The sequence below is a fragment of the Salvelinus namaycush genome, unplaced genomic scaffold, assembly GCF_016432855.1.
Source record: "Salvelinus namaycush isolate Seneca unplaced genomic scaffold, SaNama_1.0 Scaffold64, whole genome shotgun sequence".
NCBI classification, from domain to species: Eukaryota; Metazoa; Chordata; class Actinopteri; order Salmoniformes; family Salmonidae; genus Salvelinus; species Salvelinus namaycush.
In genome coordinates, this window is record NW_024061353.1 from 424568 (window position 1) to 430548 (window position 5981).

Below are 5981 nucleotides of genomic sequence, written 5' to 3' on the forward strand. Positions count from 1 at the left end.
GCTCACCAACAACAGAAAACAACTTCCATTTCACATTATAATCAACTACAATGCTACAAACAATTAAAAACAATATTTATTTTTTATTATTCCCACAAGAAAGATTTTTCTTTCTATAGCACTGGTGTCAAACTCATTCCACGGGGGGCCGAGTGTCTGCGGGTTTTCGCTCCTCCCTTGTACTTGATTGATGAATTAACATCACTAATTAGTTAGGAACTCCCCACACCTGGTTGTCTAGGGCTTTATTGAAAGGAAAAAACAAAAACCTGCAGACACTAGGCCCTCCGTGGAATGAGTTTGACACCCCTGTTCTATAGCTTCTAGAACTCTCGTCTTTCTAAAACTCACTCACTTCTAGAACTCTCGTCCCCTTGGAACGAGCCCAAACAAAACTCAACTCCAATACGGAAAAACGTACAGTAAAAATAAACTGTGATCCATGGCAATGCACTGGCTAAATGTAAAACACAAAACATTTTGACTGCCCCCCTTGAGACAATCAGCAACCAGGTTGTTCTCACCACAAACATGTCTGATTTCAAGAGGAAACTCCTGCAATATCCGTAGTAACTTTCCACCTCACTGCAGAGCTTCTCTCTCTTTTCAGGGTTCACTAGATAGGCATGTTGTTGGATCTGGGCCCAGTCCCCAATGTCATGCTCTAGTACATTTGGGTTGGCACATCTGAGAATTAACCCTGATATTCTAAAAACAGGGCAACAATGTCAATATATTTGTACCCAAAAAACTGTCAGTTGGTTGCATGAATAATTTTCATTACTAAATGTTATATGAAATATTTGATTGCATAGTATTATTTTCAACGTCTTTTCAATTACATTTTGCTAGGTGGGATAGCCCCAATGTCAAAACACAGTTTAAACGTGTCCAAATCAATAACCAATATGCAGAAACAGTTTGGGATAAATTGAAAACCTAACATGTGGTATATACACAAACTTCTGCCACAATAATCATATTACTTAAACAAGCTCCTTAAAAACTGCACAAGCACCAGAAACACTGTTGTTTTGACAAGTAGCAATAAATCACTGATATCGATTAGGGGGGAAATCAGGTTGTAGGTGCTGTTGAAACTAACAACAACTAAATAACATGGAAATGGGAGATATATTTAACCTCACTGGTTAGAGGACAACCTGCAGAAGACAGTCAGCTACATTTTGGAGTGATGCATTTAAATGTAGGGGTCACTGAACAAAGGAACGCAACACTTATTTGTCATCACTCATCGTTATTATGTTGAAATCAGTTGATTCTGGGAATAATGTGTACATCACTGGTTAGAGGACAACTCTTTTTTTGTTAGTCACTTTGTGTTAAATCACATAAATAGTACTCTTTCAATTCAGAGCCTGGATTTCCCCCAATGAGCCTAATATCCATATCATGTTGAAACCAATTGATAAGGGGGCAAACGTTTAGGGTTCTACATTGTGACATTCTGACTGACTGACTGCAGAGTATATTAATATACTATATATTAAAACATTCTACATTGAGACATTAAAATACTCCTACTACAGTGTAAAACATTCTACATTGTGACATTATTTCATTGATATCATGAAACAACTCCTTCATATATACATTTTCTGATATTTGATCAGAGATCTTTTATCAGATTATCTCTGGTCACAGCTAAGAGGTTTCTCACCTTTGTGTGTTCTCTGGTGTTGTACTAGGCCGTTTGACTGAGTAAAACTCTTCCCACATTGATCACAGCCATAAGGTTTCTCTCCTGTGTGTGTTCTATGGTGTATAGTTAGATAGCTAGAAGTAGAAAAACTCTTCCCACATTGATCACAGCGAGGATTCTCACCTGTGTGTGTTCTATGGTGTATAGTTAGATAGCTAGAAGAAGAAAAACTCTTCCCACATTGATTACAGCTATATGGTTTCTCTCCTGTGTGTGTTCTCTGATGTATATTTAGATAGCTAGAAGAAGAAAAACTCTTCCCACATTGATCACAGCTAAACGGTTTCTCTCCTGTGTGTATTCTCTGGTGCACTGTCAGAGCGCTAGAATTACTCAAACTCTTCCCACACTGATTACAGCTATAAGGTTTCTCTCCTGTGTGTGTTCTATGGTGTATAGTTAGATAGCTAGAAGAAGAAAAACTCTTCCCACATTGATCACAGCTAAACGGTTTCTCTCCTGTGTGTATTCTCTGGTGCACTGTCAGATCTCCAGATTGAATAAAACTCTTACCACATTGACCACAGCTAAAAGGTTTCTCTCCTGTGTGTGTTCTATGGTGTATAGTTAGATAGCTAGAAGAATAAAAACTCTTCCCACATTGATCACAGCTAAACGGTTTCTCTCCTGTGTGTATTCTCTGGTGCACTGTCAGATCTCCAAATTGACTAAAACTCTTCCCACATTGACCACAGCTATAAGGTTTCTCTCCTGTGTGTGTTCTCAGGTGTACAGTCAGCTGGCTGGATTTAGCAAAACTCTTCCCACATTGATCACAGCTATATGGTTTCTCTCCTGTGTGTGTTCTCTGGTGTTCAGTCAGATGGCTAGATTTAACAAAACTCTTCCCACATTGAGCACAGCTATATGGTTTCTCTCTTGTGTGAATTCTTTGATGTATTTTAAGTTTTACTGAGGAGTTTAATCTCTTCCCACAGTCAGAACAGCAGTGAGTTATCTTCCCTGTGGATCTCTGCGGGTGTTTCTTGAGGTGTTCTGATGTGGAGAGACTCTTCTCTGACCCTTCAGCATCATGTTGTTGTTGAGGCTCCCCAGAGGATCCACTATAGTCCCGTATCTCTCCTGTGTGAACAACAAAGTCAGACAGACGTTTTTTTATTTTATTTATTTTTATTTCACCGTTATTTTACCAGGTAAGTTGACTGAGAACACGTTCTCATTTGCAGCAACGACCTGGGGAATAGTTACAGGGGAGAGGAGGGGGATGAATGAGACAATTGTAAACTGGGGATTATTAGGTGACCATGTTTGAGGGCCAGATTGGGAATTTAGCCAGGACACTGGGGTTAACACCCCTACTCTTACGATAAGTGCCATGGGATCTTTAATGACCTCAGAGAGTCAGGACACCCGTTTAACGTCCCATCCGAAAGACGGCACCCTACACAGGGCAGTGTCCCCGATCACTGCCCTGGGGCATTGGGATATTTTTTAGACCAGAGGAAAGAGTGCCTCCTACTGGCCCTCCAACACCACTTCCAGCAGCATCTGGTCTCCCATCCAGGGACTGACCAGGACCAACCCTGCTTAGCTTCAGAAGCAAGCCATCAGTGGTATGCAGGGTGGTATGCTGCTGGTTTAAGGCCCACAACAGTAGAAATCCACTGTTTATTTGAGGTAAAAGGCGATGCCCAGATCGTACCCATGAAGTTGTACAACAATTGATGTCTGTTAAATTATTTTACAATTGTCTTAAGACAGTCAAGACCTAAGCAGTGTGCCAGACGACCTTTGGTCTCCAAAAAAGGACCCCTCTGTGTTCTGTGCTAAAATTGCAGCGATGCACATGCATTGTAATTGTAAGGTTCGTTTGAATCTCCTGCTTAATATGTCTGTGTTATTGTCGCAAATCAACTGCTTTATACTGAAACACTTCAACCAGTAAAATGTTCTTTAGCTAGCTTTGCCATCAGCCTGAAACTGAGGGTTTGTACATTAAGTGTTTAACAAATTGGCCCATAACTTCACCTAACAACAACATATACCTACTGTAGGACCCATAACTTCACCTAACAACAACATAGACCTACTGTAGGACCCATAACTTCACCTAACAATAACATAGACCTACTGTAGGACCCATAACTTCACCTAACAACAACATAGACCTACTGTAGGACCCATAACGTCACCTAACAACAACATAGACCTACTGTAGGACCCATAACTTCACCTAACAACAACATAGACCTATGACTATAAATAATTTAATATTTACAGGTGAAACATGGAAACTAAAATGTCTTTGTCATGACATTTCATAACCTGATCACCAGATAATTTTGTGAATAATCCCACTAGGCTACTCTGTAATGTGATGTCATTCTAAATGTCCTGAATAAAGGAAAATAGCTCTGTGTGTTTTACAATAGCCTATCCATCAAGGAACAGTTCTCTACACATTATGAGCTAAGTATCTCTGTGTCCAGACAGACTAACGAGAACCTACTGTAAATCAAGCAGACAATAACACATTATAAACATCAATTTGTTAGGGATGTTGGATCCAACGTGGAGCACGGTATAACTGTCTTTACCAGAGTAATGAATGAAGAAGCACGTTGGTTGTTGTTGCATGTCGTGATGTTTGTCATGTGACTGGCATTCAGAAAATGATTTCCTGGATCAGCTGATGATAGTTGAGCATGTGACTGTTACTAAATTGCTACAGTATTAAGAATTATGTGTAATTATTGAACCAGTTATATGCATATCATATTTTCTGGGCCCGAGTAGCAGGCAGTTTAATTTGGGCACGCTTTTCATCCAAAATTCCAAATGCTGCCCCCTACCCTAGAGAAGTTAAGCTCGAGATCTTGGGTCTCGACCCCGCCCTGTGCAACTGGGTCCTGGACTTTCTGACCGGCTGCCCCCAGGTGGCGAAGGTAGGAAACAATATCGTCACCCCGTTGATCCTCAACACTGGGGCCCCACAAGGGTGCGTTCTGAGCCCTCTCCTGTACTCCCTGTTCACCCATGACTGTGTGGCCATGCACGCATCCAACTCAATCATCAAGTTGTCAGACAACGCTACAGTGGTCGGCTTGATTACCAACAACGACGAGACGACCCACAGGGAAGAGGTGAGGGCACTCGGAGTGTGGTGTCAGGAAAATAACCTCTCACTCAACATCAACAAAACAAAGGAGATGATCGTGGACTTCAGGAAACTGCAGAGGGAGCACCCCCCTATCCACATTGATGGGTCAGTAGTGGAGAAGGTGGAACGTTTTTAGTTCCTCGGCGTACACATCACAGACAAACTGAAATGGTCCACCCACACAGACAGTGTGGTGAAGAAGGCGCAACAGCGACTCTTCAACCTCAGGAGGCTGAAGAAATTTGGCTTGTCACCGAACACACTCACAAACGCACAATCGAGAGCATCCTGTCGGGCTGTATCACCGCCTGGTATGGCAACTGCACCGCCCTCAACCGCAAGACCCTCCAGAGGGTGGTCCGGTCTGCACAAGGCATCACCGGGGCAAACTACCTGCCCTCCAGGACACCTACACCACTCGATGTCTCAGGAAGGCCAAAAAGATCATCAAGGACAACAACCACCCGAGCTACTGCCTGTTCACACCGCTATCATCCAGAAGGCGAGGTCAGTACAGTTGCATCAAAGCTGGGACCGAGAGACTGAAAAACAGCTTCTATCTCAAGGCCATCAGACTGTTAACCTGCCATCACTAACATAGAGAGGCTGCTGCCAACATACAGACTCAATCTCTGGCCACTTTAATAAATGGACTTAATAAAAGGTATCTCTAGTCACTTTAAATAACGCAACTTTAATAATGTTCACATATCCTACATTACCCTCATATGTATATACAGTATATGTATATACTCATATGTATATACAGTATTCTATACCATCTACTGCAACTGCCTATGACGCACGGCCATCGCTCATCCATGTATTTATATGTACATATTCTTATTCATCCCTTACATTTGTGTGTATAAGGTAGTTGTGAATTTGTTAGATTACTTGTTAGATATTACTGCATTGTCGGAACTAGAAGCACAAGCATTTCGCTACAGTCGCATTAACATCTGCTAACCATGTGTATGTGACCATTAACATCTGCTAACCATGTGTATGTGACCATTAACATCCGCTAACCATGTGTATGTGACCAGTAACATCCGCTAACCATGTGTATGTGACCATTAACATCCGCTAACCATGTGTATGTGACCATTAACATCCGCTAACCATGTGTATGTG